We start from the raw sequence: 18,982 nt of genomic DNA, 5'->3' as shown, positions 1-18,982 counted from the left end.
TTTTGCTAAATACATTGTAGATGACAGCAAAAAAAACCCCAACTTGCCCAGGAGTTCCATCAGCCTGAGGGAAAAAAAGGCAGGTTTAAACCTGTTCTGGCAACTCACCCAAAATTGTGCAAAGCACACATAATTCTAGTTTGACAACTGTGATCTCTTTAACATCAGGATTTTCACAAAGTTAGCAAAAATTTAAATAAAATTTCTTGTGCCTGACAGAATATCCTAGGAAAGGAAGTCCCATGCTGTTTAAAGCTTGACAAAGCCCAGCTTTCAAACAGATTGGCTCTTCCTTTCAGCTTTTTGACCAGAGAACGTATCTGCTCTGCTGACCTTGACACAACTACACAGACAGCTAACCTTGGAGTTCAGCGTTAACTGGATAAGATAATTCAGAACAAATCACAGGTGTTTCCTCAGACTTTGAAAATTTGTCTGCCACTGACTCCATGGTTATATATTGCTGATTGTCGGCGAAGGGGATTTACAGATATACTTGATTTTTAATCTGAAGGCATGATGGTGTTAGCCATTGCTCTTGTGTCTGCTGACCTTAAACCTCTCTCCTGGCTGTGACCTGGGCTTTGTGATTTCTGATTGATGATCATCATATGCATCTAAACCATAAGAATGTAAAAACCACTGATAAATAGGAAATAATTTTAGCTATATTGAATTGATTGCTGGAGATTTAAGCTCTGATGCTCAAGGAAAAACTTTATTCTTGGTTACAGGGGGCTTTCTCCCCTCCTGCTGTTTGTGATATTTGATCGATTGCCTCACTCAGGTATGATTGAATCTGCCACAACTGGTAGAGATTAGATTTGTCCAGAAGTTTATTCTACTACTTTGGGAAAGAGGTGGACTAAATATTTCTGCAGACCAAAATTTTGCAGTGCTGCTTTTGGGGAAGAAAGCATTTGGACTGGTCTTCCCATACTGTAATAGTAAACATATGTTTGTGTGAGACACGTAGCTACCAGCTCAACTCAGAGCAGATGAGTAACTCAGAATCCTAAATCACTGAGTTGGTAATCTTTCTACCAAAGCTGCAATAAGCTACAATAAAAAGTAATATCTAGGACTGTATATGGATGTGTCGCTTTTTCAAATACGAAAGCTTTTCTAGTGACAGCTAAACATACAATGCCTGGTCAGCTCATGTACAGCAATGAATTATTATTAGAGAAATGAACAATTTTTGCTTATTGGTCCATTTTATACAATTGATCATAGAGAAAAGCATCATTCCAGGCTTCTAGTCATACTTCAGTCTTGCATAGCTTACATACTTCAGAGCGTAAAATAGGTCTACACAGAGAGATTAAGGTAGTATAATGAAAGAGTAAGCAACAGAAAGGAGACTTTTTTGAAAAGTAAGTATCAGTTAAAAATTAATTCTTATTAGCTGTTTCTAATCAATAACACATTAGTATTGGCACTACTTCAAAATCAGTAGGGAGATAACATTCTGTCACTTCCAAGCATTAGAAATAATTGTTAGAAGTATTCCCTAACCACAGAGTGAATTTAATTCTCTGTGGTTGGCAGTGGTAGTTTTGACTGTAATTATGGGAGATGGTGTTGTGGATGACTTCAAGAGCAAGAAAATACTTAAGCCAAAATTTACAGATGGAAAACAACTTAGAAATAGTATCAAACTTACAATTAATTGATGGTAACTAAAATTTTCATTATGATTGTAATGTAACAGAAAAGCTACAGTTGCATCCAGATTTTTTTTCAGTATTTATTTTCAACTTTAGATTTTTCCCCCTCTTTTACTCTTCTGTTTTACAGCAACTGTCAGAGAAATCATATTACAATAAATTTGTCTTTTCAAAGCTCTAAAACCTCATACCATTACCTGGCAGCTAATACAAATCTGATCAGCTCATCTAGCACAAGTTTTCATTGAATGTTGAAATAATAGCTCGTAGTTGCCCTTGGCCAACTTAACTACTGCCTAAGAACTGCAAGCCTCAAAACCACCTACAAAACAAGCAAACAAACAAAAACCCTACAAGCTTTACAAAAGGCAGAAACAATCAATCAGATCCTGACAAAAAGAGACCTTCCAAATGTTATGCTTATTTAAATTTTTCACACTCTTTCTTTGAAATGAAGAGACAGTGTCCACATATCCTTCACAGTTCATTAATCTTACCAGGGTACAACGGCATATTAATCAAAACTAGTGAAAGGAATGCTGTCCACAGCTGACTGTAATATACGCAAGATGTCTCATTGCATTTCTTTGGAGAAGCATGTTTCTCCAATGGATTATCCCTAAGGATGTAATTCCAAACATAGGCATTCCCAGCATTTGCCTAAATAAAAGATTCTTTGCATTTTTGTCAAGAATTCATTTGTTTTACTTAAAGTAACTGCTGTTGAGGAACAAACAAAAAACAAATTGGAAAATTCTCTTACACCTCTTTAAATTTCACCCAGGTGTTAATTTATAACTTCAGTGAGATAGGAAAAAGAAAGAATTGTGATGGAGACATCTACTGATTAGAAGTCTCACAATAAGTATTAGAAAATAGAGCTATTTGTACAGCTTGACAGTTGAAGGATGTACATTAAAATATGCAACCTCGGCATGTACCCTAGAGTTGACAGACTAACTACAACATAGAATTTTGGGAAGAATAACGGTAACAGATTCTTTGGCTTGGCTTTCACCTCTTTGATGGCTAGTAATCAATACCACAGCTGCAATAGAAAGCGATGCCATTGACATAGTGTTCGTTGCTTTTCTGTCTTCAGGAATTAGATCTTTGAAGTAACATGTGATCAATCATTAGTTTAATCATTGTTTTGGTGTTTTAAGTTTTATCAAGTACCAGATAGCGACCTTTGAGGTTTTGAATTTTCAGTGCAGTTTTAATTCATAATAGTTCTTGGCACTCCACTGATACATGCGTTTCTTGCATACCATTATAGTTGCAAACAGAAGCCCATATAGCAAATCTAGAATGTATCCATGAAGCAGCAACACATGAAGCTTTCAAACACTTGCTTCAGACAAATGCATTTTAAATATCAAGAGGCATTAACGAACATCATAATAAAAATAACCTAGAACTAGACTTTAAAGAAAACATATGCACACTTTCAATTCCTGCAATAGCATACTCCAGACTTCGTCGAATTTACTGTATTTATCTGGCTTAAAAAACTCTCCCTTTCTCATGTCCTCTCCTCCCCATGTGGAACATGCATTCACTCTGTTGAAGTATGCAACTTTCCTAGGAGACCTAACTATGGGTCTTGAGCAAGTCCTGCTAACAGGCATTCCTCAAACCGTGATTTTTCATATGTTAATAGACAGTTAATGTGCTTATGTTAATAAGACATTTTCGGTGTCTTAAAAAAAAACAAACCCAAACAACCAATACAAGAAACCCTGTAATTTTCTAGACTTTTCAGAATTAAATATAGGTATAAAATTCAGAATCCACTCGGATATAAGAATTGTGCTTTGGCACAGGTATCACAGTACTAAACTACTATAGTACAACCAAATATAACATAAGAAAAAACCCTACCAGAGATGAATTTTGATGATAGCTGCTTTTCCATCTTAGAGTTTCTGTAAGCTGCTACGGACTAAGGAAACCATCACAGCCACCCACACCCCCTCCCTGCAGGCAGTGCTCTCCCCACCCTCCCATCATCACCCACCTGACTGACAGGTGGGGCCATGGCCTTCAATTAGGTACAGCCAATCCTTCTTGAATGGGAGGACGATGAAATCTGTAGGCATTAATTAAATCAAAAAGGTATTAGGCTTCCTCTGATTTTACTGAGATTTGAGAGATCCTGGGAGTGAGTGGATTAACAAAACCAAGGTGCAACAGGAAAAAAAAATCAGTATGAGTTAAAATATATTTTTAAGACTGATGTGAGAAAAGATCTGCATGTGGAAGTAAGGTGAAATCCCAGGTGTTTAGACTGTTTTATTTGACCTTTAGAGCCTTTATTCATGGAACACTGCCACCAGTGTAGACTCCATACCCCCATTCTGAGTAGTGTGAAGATGTAGAAATAGAAAATTTATGCTTAAAACATATATATTTGACAAAATTAGAGCATCTATAGGTGTCATTTTTTATCATTTTCTCAAAATTTTAAAGAATCTGCAGATCGATATCTGTAGGAATATGTTGTATTTAAAATATTTTATGTAATTTTCCCTTTAAGAACAAAAACACAAATGTAAAAATGTATTTAATTTTAGTTCCTGTGTTGTTGGGATTAAAGTTTAACTGATTCAAAGGACATACATGCCCGAGAAGACTGTTTTATGGTAGGAATAACTGGACATGTTTCCACATTAATCTAATTGAAGAACAACTCTTTCTGACAGCAGCTCTTTCTTAAAAATTGTGTTTTAAATCCAGTTCCTCAAAAAGGAGAATTAGTAGAGCAGGAAATTCCAGCTGTTGTAAAAGGCACTTTATACATTGCATATTAGACTTGTTTTCAAAAAGGCAAGTAACAGAATCTCTTACGTTTTTTGCTACTATGGTGTTTTGCCTCTTTAGCATAATAATAGGTATATATATCTTATCCCTTGTAGATTTTTTTAAGTATTAGGGAGTGCTACTAAGCAATGCAGTAAAAAAAATGTGAAGCAGGAGTGTGAAGAATGTGGACAAGATCAACTCACGTTTTAGTCACATGAACCATTCTTTTCTTATTACTGAATTGTCGACCTACAGTTTGGTGTTAATCTATAGTTTGGTAAAGAAATGTATTTGTTTTACCTGCTGGACATAAGGGATGGGGTCAAGTAAGCCATTCGTTGCCTAGTATGGGTCTTTGAGAAAGAACCAGGAGCATGTACAGCCCTGGCACAGCTCTGCTGCTTCTCACCCCCGTGCTCAGAACACTATTATTCCGCCACTATTTGGTAAGATAAAGGAGATTTGAGAGCTACCCAGGCACTAAGGAGGTACGCGCTGTACCCTTTCTAAGCGGATGCAGGGAAGTGTCCCTGTATGAGCTGTGGCCACCAAGGTACAGTGGAAGCCGCAGGGTTTCTGCATCCCCAGCTCAGCACCACACGTGTGGGCCCACGTCTGTGGCCCATTATAGCCAACAGGAGTCATGGCAGTGACTGCAGTGGGCTTTGATTCCAGCCCTGGAGAGGAGTTAAGGGATCACTTAGCATAAAGAAAGGCTAAAAAATCTGATGAGCAAAACAATTGCTTTGAAATATTTCTTCATTAAATCCTCATAGAAAGGACTCTGGCTATCAAACGCTCTGTGGCATAAAGAAAGAACCAGACTGTATTTTCTAACTCATGAATTGTTTGATGAGTATTAGCCTTTCAGCTACAGGGAAATAACCAACTGATCCTCCAATCTACAAAAAAAGTCGATAAATAGGAAATATTACATAAAAATCACAGCACATTTAGGCATGTTGAATGAAGAAATCTACGTTTATGTGTTACTGCAAGAGTCTTTTGTTTTCTCATATTGTTATATTTCTTTACCATGTGTTTTTCTGTTTACATGACAAAGCATTTATAAACAGGGCAGAGATTTTAGCCAACTATTACATATAGATGCACATTAATTCATGCTAAATATTTTTTGTAAAATATCTATATTTCAGCAATATAAATTTTTAATATGGATAGCATTGCATTCTCTCACATAAGATTAGTTTTTTCATTCATCACCTCTACAGTTTTCTGCCTTGCAGCCATGCATTTTATTTGTAGTTACTGACTTTAACTGTTAGTAAAACTTACCCTTAGGTCCTTTGTACAAATAATGACTTGGGGTAATAGTAAAAACTAAAATGTAAATTGAAATGTAAAATGTTGATGTTGCTCTACTGTTGCCCACAAAAAACGGGGAAAAAATGAAGGTCACTCATTTAATGGAAACAAAAGAAAGAAGTGCTATGTTATGTTGAGGATTTGATCCTTGCCAAACTCCATTTGCTGAATGAAAACCTCTGAAAGTAAAATGACTGAGGAAGTGTATGTAAGAATGTAAGAAGTGAAGTTTTATTGTTTCCCCTCTCACAGTCCAAGAAAATAGCGTCACTGATTTTAAGTTAGTCCCTTTGCTTTCAAGCATCGGACTAATCAAATGCAGCCATATAAAACCCCACTCTCATTCTGAAACAAACATCATTACAGAGGGCTGGAGATAATAAATGCAAAACATCAATATTTAGCAATTAGGACACCAGAAACTACTTGCCAGAGGTAAAATGGTCTGCCACAGACAAGGGAGATTTAAACATGTGTTTAAATTACTTACAGAGTCATCCTCAGGCTCCGTGTCTGATTCTCCTTTGTGTTGTCCAAAAATGAACACTGGAGCCCAAATGAAAGTTGGTCTTAGCTCATCCTTATGCTACCACATTTTTTTATTGTACCCTTACTGGCATTCCGGCCTTTTTTCCCCCATTTATTTAAGCAAAAAATTCAGAAAAGTTAAATGAGAAATCTTGTAGTTGCTAAAATTGAACTATAAAAATATTCTTTGCACCCAGAAAGGATCTACTCCTCAGCATCTTTTGACCAAGTATCTTTTTAGCTAGTACAAAGAATACTAAAGAAGAAGGATCTGCTCTTCCCCAGAAACAGGCTAACATGTTCTGGAAAGTGAAAGCAGTTAAGAAAGAGCAGTCAAATCAAACATTTCAGATCTTAGTCAGTATTGATCATCTTAGTCTTTTTTTTATTCGATGTGAAAAATGTTTTAGGAAATAAAACAGTGATAAAAAAATTGCCTGGATATTTATTCAGGAAACTTTACATCAGTGCTTGCTTTTAGGTGGTTCTCACATGGAACAGCCAAAGCAGGCAGTTGCCCAAGGCAGCAAACTGGGACAGTGAAACAGCCATTGCCATCCTGGTTACATTTCCTCTACTAGAGCTCTGAGACACAGACTGGGTCTGCTGCTGACAATATGCTAAAGATTTTACAAACTGATGAAGGAAGTCGTAACAGCCTACCTTACGGAATGCCTTTCCAGTGGGAGAGGATTAAGGCCATTAGAAGGAAGCAACGATTCACAGTTTGAAAGGAAATTTTCATGCTGCAAATATCGGAGCTTCCATGGTGAGAGGCCACCCTCCAGCGCTCGCTGGGCTCAGCAGGAGCAGTGGACACCTCCGTTAACTCTGCACCCTGTGGAAGGGAATGTGGTAGTGACCATGAGCTGGTTCTGGCAGTGTAGTGCGACGGATGGAGGAAGAAATGGGGGTTCACCAGGGCTTACATGTGTGTCTCTTTCCAGAGACAGGATTTTGGTATCTGATTGAGACCAGATGCTGAAGGAGGAGATATTTACAGCAGCCCAGAACAGTTCCCAGGAGAGGGGACTGCAGCAGTGGGTGGGATGGGAGCCTGTTAAGGGCATTTATTAACAGTGGATGCTGCTGTAATCAGCCTTTCGGCACAGCCTTTCTAGTTCTGTGTATGCTGGTACTGACACCATGGAGTAGGAGCAGAAGTATTTCCTCCTGATGTTTTTTCCAGTCCTAATTTCATAGAGCTGGGAAGGGGGAATGTGTCAGAGAACAGCTCCTCCTGTTACCCACCACCCTAGTGTGGGGTTTGGTACACCATTCTTCAGCATCTTGGGAAGGAATGAGGAGCAGGCCGGAGACATGCATCATTTACTTTTGTATTTTTATTTTCTTTTCCACATCATGTCTCTATATGTCTCATGGGAACTCCAAGAGATTAGCCACAAGCTCTGGTTGATGATCCCTTTAAAAGCAGTTTGCTGGGCTCCTGTAGAAAACTAGATTGTCGTTCAGGCAAAAGCAGCATATACAAAATATGATATATTTGCTAAAAATGTGCCTTTCCCTCTTTGAAGCTGCCTGTAATTACATATCTAGGGAATAGTTTGATGTTTACATTTTCAAGTATATGGCTGGTTGTATTTAGCATAATATTTTTCATCTTTTCCCTTTCTTGTTGCACTTTTTGTGGTCATAAATCAAATTACATTAAGTTACAAACAGAATGAGGGTTGAGAGCAAGTCACAGCAGCCATGAAACAATAGGCCAAGAACCAGCAAGGCATGTTTAGGTGGTGGCCATCTCCCTTGAGCCATCTGAAAGAGATGCCAGCTGGCTCTCTCTTAACAGTTCCTATTCAGAAGAGTCTGGCTATTTCCCATGATGTCTAACGCCCAAAGGAATCTTACTGACTAGCCTGACATCACTTGGGGAGAAAAGCTGGCCAGCTGCCACAGCCTCTCCCCCCTGCAGCCAGACCAAATGTCTCTTGCTCAATAAGCTGGCTTTGGGCCCTTGAATTAAATTCTCTTGGATTTAGAAGCATAAATTTTGAAAGGCTTATCTGGTTCCAAAGGAGGTATTCCAGATTTACACCAGTTTTCTTGTGATCAGAGGCCAAAGTGGGGTCTAGGATACATAAAATAAATCCAGGCTTTTGGTCTAAATTTATAAGGTTCCTTTCTAAAGCCTTCAAACAAGATTTATTCTCTAGCTAAAAATACGTTTCAGTTGACTTCATCCTTGTCAGCCATTGAACAACATCCTAAAAATCTTATTTGCCACCAACACAGCATTTATTATTTATATAATATATGTGTATAGATGTGAACAGCACCACAGAAATAATTTCAGCTATAAATTTACTGTCTTTTTTTCAAAAAATAATTGTGGCTTTGTGATTTTTCTTGAATTCCTTTATTGCTTTCACAAACATTATCTAAAAATTTTAATAGAGTAATTTATATTCTTTAGGTTGGTAGTTAATTTTCTTCACACAAATATACTGTTAATGCAGCTTTATGGTTGCAGACGTGAGTTCCAAATAATGGCCTCTAGAAACTATGCACTGACATCAGTGGGATTTATATGGGCTTCTGCAGGCCAAATATTACTCTATGCTATTAACTTTTGGGCAGTATTTGCACATTTTGGTTTTCAGTATCTTGGTCATTAGAATCAGAGAAGCTTAATGATGCATATTATAGTTTCGGTTTTGGAATACTTAACATATTCTTTGAGTATTTTCATGCATTTCCTGGAAAAATTCCTGCTTTGATATCAGATGCTTTAATGGATGGTTAGTATATATGTTATTTTGTGCTATAATAGACATCAGCTGCTTGGGACAGGATTTAGGGGTCTTGGACATTTTTGAAGAGACATGCTATTGACATGTTAGTAGGTCTGTCTTATATTAAGGTTGCCTAACGTTGCTTTATAAGAGCATGTTTTCAGTTGCAAGCACTAAAAGACTTCAGCCACTTCTGTGCTGTCTGCTTTAGGCTACACATTTTTAGCTACAGAAAGTTTGAGACAGAGCAGTTCAGCCTTTAAATAACATTTAGTCTAGCTCAGCAAACAGGTGGGAGAAGGGCACGGGAAATGACAGTGGGGATGGAGAAAAGTGGGAACCCAAGGGAACTAATTTGGGAGACAGTTACTGGGAAGGGGAAAGAGATCTCAGAGAAGGAGGACGGAGGAAGGTATTATACTAACCAGCAAGGTCTGCATTAAAGTGAATGACAGAGGCAAGTTTAAACTGGAGTATTGAAAAGTGAGCTGAAAGAGACAGAACAGCACTGCATAAAGAAGCAGAAACTGAAGAAGAAAGTTTTTGGCAGGAGAGGGCAAGCCTTGGAAGTGGTTTCCAGAAGGACTTACTCTATTACCTTCATGGACTGTGGTGATGCTAAGAAGCTCATAGTTCCTTGGATCCCCTTTCTTGAAGACAGAAGTGACATTTACTTTCTTCCAGTCCTTGGGAACCTCTCCTGATCACAATCTTTTAAAGATAATAGATGGTGGCCTTGCAATGACATCAGCCGCTCCCTCGGCACTCATGTGTACAGCCTGTCAGATCCCATGGACTTGTGCACATCCAATTTGTTTAAACACTCCCTAAACAGATCCTCTTCCACCAAGAGTGAGTGTTCCTTGCTTCAGACTTTTCCAGTGGTCTCAGGGAAGGGGGATTCCCAAAGGATGGTCTTACCAGTAAATACAGAGGCAATGAACGTTACTGAGTACAGCAGGCTTTTCCACGTCTTTTGCCATAAGGGCCCCAGCTGTATTCAGCAGCGGGTCCATGTTTTCTCTTGTTTTCCCTCCACGATATACTCGTAGAAGCCTTTCTGGTTGCCCTTCATGTCACTGATCAGATGAAACTCTAGGTTTCCTAATCCCATCCCTGCAAGCTTGGACAGTGTCTCTATTTTCCTCCTGGGTCACCTGTCTTTGCTTCCATATCTTGCATGCATTTGCTTTGTGGCTGGCTTTAGTCAGGAGGTCCTTGTTCATCCATGCAGGTCTCGTGCTGCCTTTGCTTGACTTCCTACTCACAGAAATGAACCACTCTTCATCTTGGAGGTGGTCATCTTTGAAAATGAGGCAGAGGAGTTGCTGGAAAAGAAAACACATCCTGAATGTTAAATCTTGCCTCAGAAAATCACATTATAGCTCTGTGTCTGTCAAAGGTTTCCTGTCCTCTCATTAAGCAAAACACTTAAGCCAAACTTTTCATAGCCATTAATTTCTTATTTTCTAGGTGTCTGTCTTGAGCTGAGGTTCTGATTGACAGAAATGCTGAACACTTTTTATTGCAACTGAGATGAATAATGATGTGTAATGTGAACATAAAGAGCTTTATTGTTCTAAACACCATGTTCAGAGCATCTCAACAGTGCACCTCCAAGTTAGAGGATACTTTTGACCTTGATCTCTCTGTGCCTCAATTAAATGCCAGCCCTTATCTCACAAGAGTTTGTGAAGTTAAATTAATTAGTCATTGTGAAGCCCTCAGAGACAGCAGTGATAAATGAGACAGAAAAGTCTATGTGGGAACTATTTCTCTTCTGAGACAGTTTGAACAGTGAGAAACAAATACGACTGGTGCCACACAGCACGAAGAGTGTATCAGGAGGTGCTGAACAGCTTTTTGTGAGAACTGTTCACCCTTAGCACTTAAAAAGGCAAGGGTCCTATGGAAAAAGTGCTGAGAGATTATGAATTGCATACGAATGAAGAATACAAGTACACTGCATAGACAACCTTAAATTTCAGCATTTTCCAATTTTTAAATGATCTTTTTGCAAACTTTGAAGTGTTTCTACATGTAGTTATGACAGGGTGTTTGATACCTCAGCAGAACAGGTAGTGTCCAGAAGGTTTTGTTGTTTGTCACAACTCTTCAGTTTTTCTTGACTTTGTAACTCATATTTTTGTTAATATACTTTCATTATTAACACTCAGAAGTTTTTTCAGTAATGAAACTGCACGAGTGTCTCTGGTAGTATAAGAAATAGTCTCATTAGAAGTAAGACGTTTCTTAGACACAATGCTGTACTTGGTATATAGTTAATTATCTATCCATCTTCTTCTCTGAAGTGAAATACATACCTCAAATGGTTTCTAATCCTGCATTTCACTCAGAGCTTACACTGTAAGCATATCTCGATTACTGAGAAAATAAGGTAATGGAAAACAACTACATTGCAAGGAAAAATACATATCTCATTTTCATTAATGTAACTGAACACATTTTCTACATAATTACGGTACTGGAACCAGTGGAGCTTTGTTACATATTTTTTTACATTCCTTTCTTTTCATAGGTTCAAAGCTTAGCTATAAGCCTAAGATAGGAAATTCAAACATGAACACTCTCCCCTTTTCCAAAACAATCAGATGCTCTAGTGCTAAATTTTTAAGTTCCAACTACACAAAGTTCTCTTTCTAAAGCATGGGACATGCACTTCTTGCCATTCAGACAGCGAAGTGAGAAACTTCCCCGATTGATTTGAAAGAGATTTAGAATTAATGAACTTCGAAACTGAGAATACAAGCCATTTGATTTAAAAAATTGCTGTGTTGGAATCCAGTTGAAGCCACGGAGTCAGCATGGTTTTACAGCAAGCTGAGACTGAAACAAATGTAATGAGTCAGTGCCCACATGCTGCTGGACCTTCAGTACTTCTTCAGTCCATCTAAACACGTGTCTGTCTATGATGCTACTGTGAAGTTGTGCCACATTGTTCAACATTTCGATATGGCTGTCCAGAACAATAGCATAGAGAAATTCTTTCAAATACTTTCCATAGCAACCCTGCTATTTCCTTTTCCAGCTGCAAAACACTTCACCTCTACTTACAAACACTGTACTACCTAGTAAAAGGCATGTTTTCCTCAGCTGTGGCACATAAGGTTTAAAGGTATTTAAATCTAATGTGCCCACATCTTTTTCCTCATCTGCTATTCCACCACAGAAAAGACTGGGACAGTACCATAAAGCAAAACTGCTGGGAACACAAAAAATACGCCGTGAGACTCTGAACCAGACCTAAATTCTTTTCACCAGGGTCAAAGCAACTCATTCTTTACTCCAAAAAGAGCAGAAAAGAGCACATAAACACATACCCTACAGTAATATTCTGCAATATTTAAAATTCCTCTGAAAATATAAGATTACTGCCTAGTAATGCTACAAGCAAAATTGTAGAAATGAGCTTCAGAAAGCCAGTCACATTTCTGCTGAATGTATGGGAGGGGGAGGGAGTGGTGGGGATGGGAGCAGGATTCAAGTTCCATTGCTTCTGTTTAATTTTGGGATACCAGGAATACACGTAGCACAGCTCCTCAGGCAGCCTGGCAATAACGGCAGCTCCCTGCGACATCAGTCCCCCATGAACATGCTCACCTGCTCCTCTGCCAGCAACCCTGCGTAGGAACTTCTGAGAGTTACTTCTCGTACCTGGCAGAGGCTGCACGACTAACTGCATCCTTTCCGGGCGACCTTGCAGTCACCACCATAGGAAGTTTACACTTTCATGTCATTGATATGCTGAAAACTATATACTCTGAATTGTGACAACTGTTAAAGAAGGCTCAATGTAGCAGAAAAAATGAACATTTATACTTGTACTTGCTCCATGCCACCCCCCCCCCCACCCCCACCCCCCGAAACAAATCTTTAATTTGACCAGATTTTTTTATGAGGAAAGAAGTGGTACTCAGAGGCACCTGGAATCTGAGCCTTCAAGTTTTAACATGAGAATATAAAAAATACTTTTTCATTAAAGAGAATAAGCATCTGGTTGATGTGTCAGTAAAAAATAAATTTTCATTAAAGACAATCAGTATCTGGCTGATGTGTCAGGTACTTCACAGCCTGACATACTGTTAAAAATGTAACCAGCCATGGAGGTTTCAAGAGGAATCTGTATACATGGCATGCTCCAGTTGATGACAGAAATAAATCTTTTACATACAAAGTCAAAGGCAGAATTCTTCAGCCTACACATACACAATGAAAAGCAGGATGATCCTAGGTGATATTTTTAAGTCTGTACCACTACTCAGGATTACACAATCACTCATTTGACTTAAGAAAATGAGAGGTACAGAAATGGGAAGACCAAAGAAAGGGATGAGGTCTTCAGAGCTGCCCAGCTCATTAAAGGTACCACAATAATGTCTGAAAAGGCCATATAAGTAAGAGCAGAGTAAATTTAGTGAACCACGACAAATGTGACTGTTTCTTTTAAGCCCCACAGGTCTCTTTTAACACTTGTATGAAACAATTATCCTTTTGGGTTTTGGGGGGCTTTTTATATTTTTTAGTGAACGGTTACAATTATTTTTATTCTTGATAAAAACTAAATATGCTGTGGGAAGTAAGGGCACAATTCTGTCTTTGGGAAAGAATTCTAAATGTTTGCACATCTGTTTTATGCAAAAAAAAAAAAAAAAAGTCACCAAAAAAGTCACCTTTGCAAAAACATTTTGCCGCAATTAACAGGTTGGCTTTTTTTTAAGTCAGTGATGATTTTGCAGGTTAAATGCAGAAGTACTTTTTAGTTTCGTCAGTCGTGTCGTTGTTCGGGAGTGATGGGCAGCTGTGGATGCTGGCAGACCTGGGCTGAGCACTGGCTCAGTGATACCAGGATGGCCATTTGATCTGGGGGGGACAGTCCCTTGGCACCCCAGGGAAACATGCTGCTTGCATCGCTCCCATTGTTGCAGTAGCAGGTTTTGCTTCTGTGATATGGTCAGGGAGGTGGGTTTGGTTTATTGTCTTGCTCCAGCTATGGCAGTCAAGTGCGAGGCTGCCCAACGGGTACCCCAGTCTGCACCAATCCTATGGTTTGTGTATCTGAATATCCCTTTTTCCCCTCCTGCCTTTTTACCACCCACTTCCTCTGCCCCACTCTCTTCCACAACACCCACCTAATTACTTTTTTTCCCCATTGCTCCCAGTTTTTCTACATCCATCCCAAATTTGCCAATTCCAATACCATTACCTAGGTAACCTCGACCTTCTGTGGTCTTATGTGATGCAGTCACTTTGGTGTGTTGCAAGATGTTACTCCCGCAAGGGCCTCCAGAACACCTCCTCCATTATCTGCAAAGTTGGGCCTTCTGTTCCATTTCTCACAAAACTCCCCCTTAACCGCCTGTGAAACCCAGCCATCTTGCACAGCGCTATCTGTAACTTTCATCATTTGCCCACACTCTTATCAATTGCAGCACATTCTCATGTAATGTCCAGTAATATTCCACATCCCATTTCCCTTCCTAACCTCAGGCCAGGGCTTAGTCAGTGGCCTAGTTATTTGCTCTAATGTTGATTCCATAAAATAGGTTTTCCATATTTCTTTTTCCCATCCATTACTCAATCCAGATGGATCCTCTTCAGTTTCCTTAATTTTTCCACTGCATCATTTACTTATATATGTCTTCCTTATCTTTCCCCTCCCTCAGCTGATACACTTGTTCTCTGGATTAGGGGTGTTATGGGATAAATTGTTTCGCTTCACCTCCTCCTATCAGCCTGTTAAAATCTGAAGACAGTTGCTGGCCTGAAAGAAATCTAGTTAACCGCAGAAAGACTTCAGCAGAGAGAGGAGTCTTACTGTCAGGCAGAAGCAAATGGAAGTGCTTATCTTGAAAACAGTGGTATAGCACAATTTCTTCCCAGTACACATTCATAACCAACTCCCACTGTCTATTCTTGAGTACAGAAGTACAGACTCCGATGCAGGAGGATAACTATGCTTTTACATGCATATTACAGGCAAGAGGTAGTATTGGCATAAGATTAAAAAGATTAGGTGTCCTTAAAGTGAAGCACTTTGAAACCCCCATTTTTTTTCCAAAAATGTCTAAAATTCATTGCTCTGAAGAATTTCAAGTTAGAAACCCAAAAGCTGACATATCCAAAATAATTAGAAACTCTAAAGATTTTGTTAATAATGGTGAAATATTACAGACACATTCTTTTGTACTCCCTTCACAGTGTGGTACTGAAACAGATACTCAGATACAGATACACTCCACATTACAGCTTTTTGTCACTGTGTACCTACTGTCTACTCAAAGCTAGATCCAACCAGTGCTGTAAGTCTCTGCCATGCTGAGTTGAACATAGCACTCCAGCAGCAAGGAGAGGATCTGCAGAGTAGGAGGAGGCAACACAATGAGTTTGGAAGTAGATATCATACTGATGGGACTACTTGGGTAATTAAAGCAAGCAGGGAAACTGAAGTGATAATACAGGCATCAGGATGACTTTAGTGAATTTGAGATTGTATATTGTGTTGGGATGAGTCCTGTCATTTTCCCCTTTTTAGTTTTCAAATTTATACAGCATAACAAAGATTTGAGAAATTATTTTTTTAGATTTCATTGGTGTCCTGTGACTATAAGCACACATTTTGAAAGAAAAAAATTACGACTTTTGGATGATCTGTAATGTGGGTTATGATGACTCAGAATTTTCAATTGGTTTCATACAACTCAAATCTCAACTGCACCTAAATGTTTCATATACAATCATGTATTTCATTTCTTCACCCTGCCTAAATATTCTTTTCTTGGTTTTTTTAACAACCAGTACATTTTTTCCATTAGGTATGGTTTTACCCGTGCAGTATGTACTCTTTTGTGTCATGTCAAAGTGGAGCAGCCATGAGATGGTTCTGCCTTTTATTCAGATGCTGCTGCATCCTACTCTGTCATTAATTATCCAGAGCTACAAGAACATCCCCTTTTTAACTGCACTGTTAAATTTTGTCATATTCTGAACAAAACAGCATTAAAACCCCCACACTAAATGCAAAGTAGTGCTGTTCTCTCTTAAATGTGCCTGGAATTTCACTGCCATGAACTTTTTATAAGTTCCAATATCTTATTACTATCCCTTATTTACATTGGACTGGGGGATAAAAATGGAATTGAAAAAAAGAATAAAATAAATTTTATCATCTTATCTTCAGGTTCACCAGCCCAAATATGCCTCTCAGTTCTCCCAGCCTGCACAAGAGAAGGCAGCTGGGTATAGTAAGGGAAATCTCCTGAACAGGATGGCTTCAACACCAATAAATCCAGAGGCACCTAAGGCTTTAAAACTTCATGACAAAACGCTGTTCTCAGACGCCTTTCACTAGGGCAACGGTGTTACGGTAACAGGGATGGTAACAGGGATGGCGGTAGCCTTGCCCAAAGCAATCCTGTTTCTTCTCTGAAGTCACCTAAAAGCTAGATCAGGAAACTCCTGAAAAAATGGTTCATTGGTAGGTGGGAAAACTGACATTAGCAGTGAGTTAGGGGCCTTGGATGAAACAAACTGCCACCAGAGGTTATAAAGCACTGGAAGCTTTGATGTAGCTGGAGCAGGGCTCCTTTGTTTTCTGTTTGTAAAAAGCTCCCCTGTGGAGTTTTTGTTTGAGTTGTTAAAATCTGTTTAACTCAAAGAGCTGACAATAAGCACTTGGGAGCAAAACTTGTCTCTCTGAAAGTCTTTTTGCTATTCAACTGCATTGGCCAGCCCTGCCAATTTATAGCTCTGTTAGCTCTCACTGCTCCAAAGGCTGCTTAAGCAAACAATTAAGCTTTGCTGATCACTCTAAGCAGCAGAGTGGCAAAATATGCACCTCCTCTATAGCCTAGAAGAAACCCAGAACAAAAACATTTTTTTCACTCACTGTGCCCCCTGCCATGGTATTAGTCAGTTTGAGATTTTTGGGTTTATAGTCAAGGGCAACCTATCCTTAGCAAGGGCTTGGTTTCTGGTGTATCAGAGCCTTGGACTAAAAGCAAAGCAAATATTAGAAGGCGGGTGTTGTTTTACACTTCGTGTTTCTTGACCAAGGCCATCTCTGTGGAATGTCTATCAGAGTCAGTTTGGCTCACTGATCAAGGTCACATGTTACCCCAACACCAACTGATTTGATAAGTACTACTCATTATTTCCAAATTAATCTAACGGGGTCCTTGCTTCACGCTCTCTGCACTGGCTGCCTTTTTCTTTTGCCAGGAGGGCACAAATGACTGGCTCACCACTGGCTGCATCTTGTACATTTAATCCTGAGGCAGGAAAAAGGTTTAAAAACAGCATGGCAGCCAGCAAATATTTATCTGATAAAGTGGTCCTTGCAGTCCAGGTGACCTGTGTGGTGGGATGCTCGTGTGTCACATCAGCTCTCAGACTGGGCACCTCCAGCATGTGATTCAAGACAAGCTTGTGCTGCGCCTTCCCATTCCTACCTAAGGCAGCCTCATAGAATAAGATTTGAGATGTCTGTACAAGCAAAAATAATTTTGCTCCAAGGTGTATGCCACAGGGTATGTTATCAAAATTCACTGGACTGAAATTATTTATAGATCAGGAATCTGTTGTGCTAGGTTCAACATAACAATACAGAGTTAAAAGGTGGTCTGGAAAGTTTCCTGTTTGTTCTGTTCTGAAAAGTCTTCCTGGGGAACTGGTGAAATCTTTGCCTCTGTAAAACCAAAACAATTGAAAAACAAACTGTATGAGAGCACCTGATTTTATATGTGAAAACATTTATGAAAGAAAGGAGGCCAAACTTTGACAAGTTTTTCAATCAGTTCTAAACTTAATATTTAATAAATTCCATGTCTGCTAAATTTTAGACTTCCATTTCAGTCAGGTCTTACAGCCTCTCATCCACAGTCTTCCCTACTCCAATTTAATCAGGTTGCCGTGGCTAGGAAGTTGATGGGCACAGTGTAAAGAACAAGCATCTTGTACTTACTTTGGTACCGGTACCACTTCCCCTCCCCCCCCAAAAAAAACCAACAGTAACAGAAAGAAGTGATCGAGTGAACTTTTGATGCTGTAATTCTCTTTGTAGATGAGCAACAGGGCTCTCTGAGCTTTTCTCTGTGCTCAAGTTCCCAAACAGGTTTGTAAGCACAGCTAACTGCTTTTACTCTCCTGACAGTTAAAGAACCTGCTCCCTCTGCAGAAGACACTGGATGGAAAGTCACTACATAGCAGTTGTTTGAGAAAAACAAAGGAGAAATTTTGCTTAATACAATTATTTTATACTGCTTTTACCTACCAAGAATGGCAGCACTTTTTAGAACATTTGGAGAAGGCAGGAGGTGTTTTGTGGGAAGTAGTAATGAAAAATTCATGAAGGATTAAAAATAGTTAGATTTTTTGGGTTTAATTCAGAATTGCTTTATATTTCCCTTAGTTTCCTTCCCTATTTATATTGCATATAAACAAAGAACATGTTCTAAAAGAGTTAGATGAATGGGAATGAACTGGAGTGAAATAAGAAATAAATCAAATAATTTCTAAAGTAGGTGGTTAAACTCTAGACCCTATATCTGTATCTAAGTGTCAAAGTGGTATGGCTTCTTTAGATATTCAGACCATCCACAGATTTATCCACAGCTGCAAGGAATTTGAAGGTGATGAATTCCCTGAGAATCTGTCCATTTTAATTTTTTACATGAGAATTCATGGCCTGAGACATTGCGCTTGCATTTAGCTTTATCTGAGCCTTCCGCTGAGCCTGCACTTCTCTTTCACACTGCTTGAATAAACTGTGCCCGTAACAGAGGGCAGTGGAGACTACAGGGAGAGGGACAGAGAAAATGCAAGAGCAGAGGTAATTTGTGTTATTCTGAATCACGTTATCTGGAAGATCTCTTCAGCAGTAAC

General features: G+C 39.0%; 1 protein-coding gene and 1 long non-coding RNA gene across 2 annotated transcripts in view; one reads left to right on the top strand and one right to left on the bottom strand.

Moving 5' to 3' along the window:
* LOC121087869 overlaps positions 1 to 18,982 on the bottom strand; it is a 242,339-nt gene that overhangs the window by 49,070 nt on the left and 174,287 nt on the right. The window contains exon 2 of the long non-coding RNA XR_005827775.1: positions 9,681 to 10,410. This is a non-coding gene — a long non-coding RNA (uncharacterized LOC121087869). The remainder of the gene's footprint in view (positions 1 to 9,680; positions 10,411 to 18,982) is intronic.
* Positions 1 to 18,982, top strand: part of SHISA9 (shisa family member 9) — a 190,375-nt gene that overhangs the window by 49,520 nt on the left and 121,873 nt on the right. The gene's annotated exons all lie outside the window — the stretch shown is intronic.

The sequence above is a fragment of the Falco naumanni genome, chromosome 4 (genome assembly GCF_017639655.2).
Source record: "Falco naumanni isolate bFalNau1 chromosome 4, bFalNau1.pat, whole genome shotgun sequence".
NCBI classification, from domain to species: Eukaryota; Metazoa; Chordata; class Aves; order Falconiformes; family Falconidae; genus Falco; species Falco naumanni.
The sequence above is the reverse complement of the archived record's forward strand: the minus strand, read 5'-3'. Positions and strand labels throughout refer to the sequence as shown.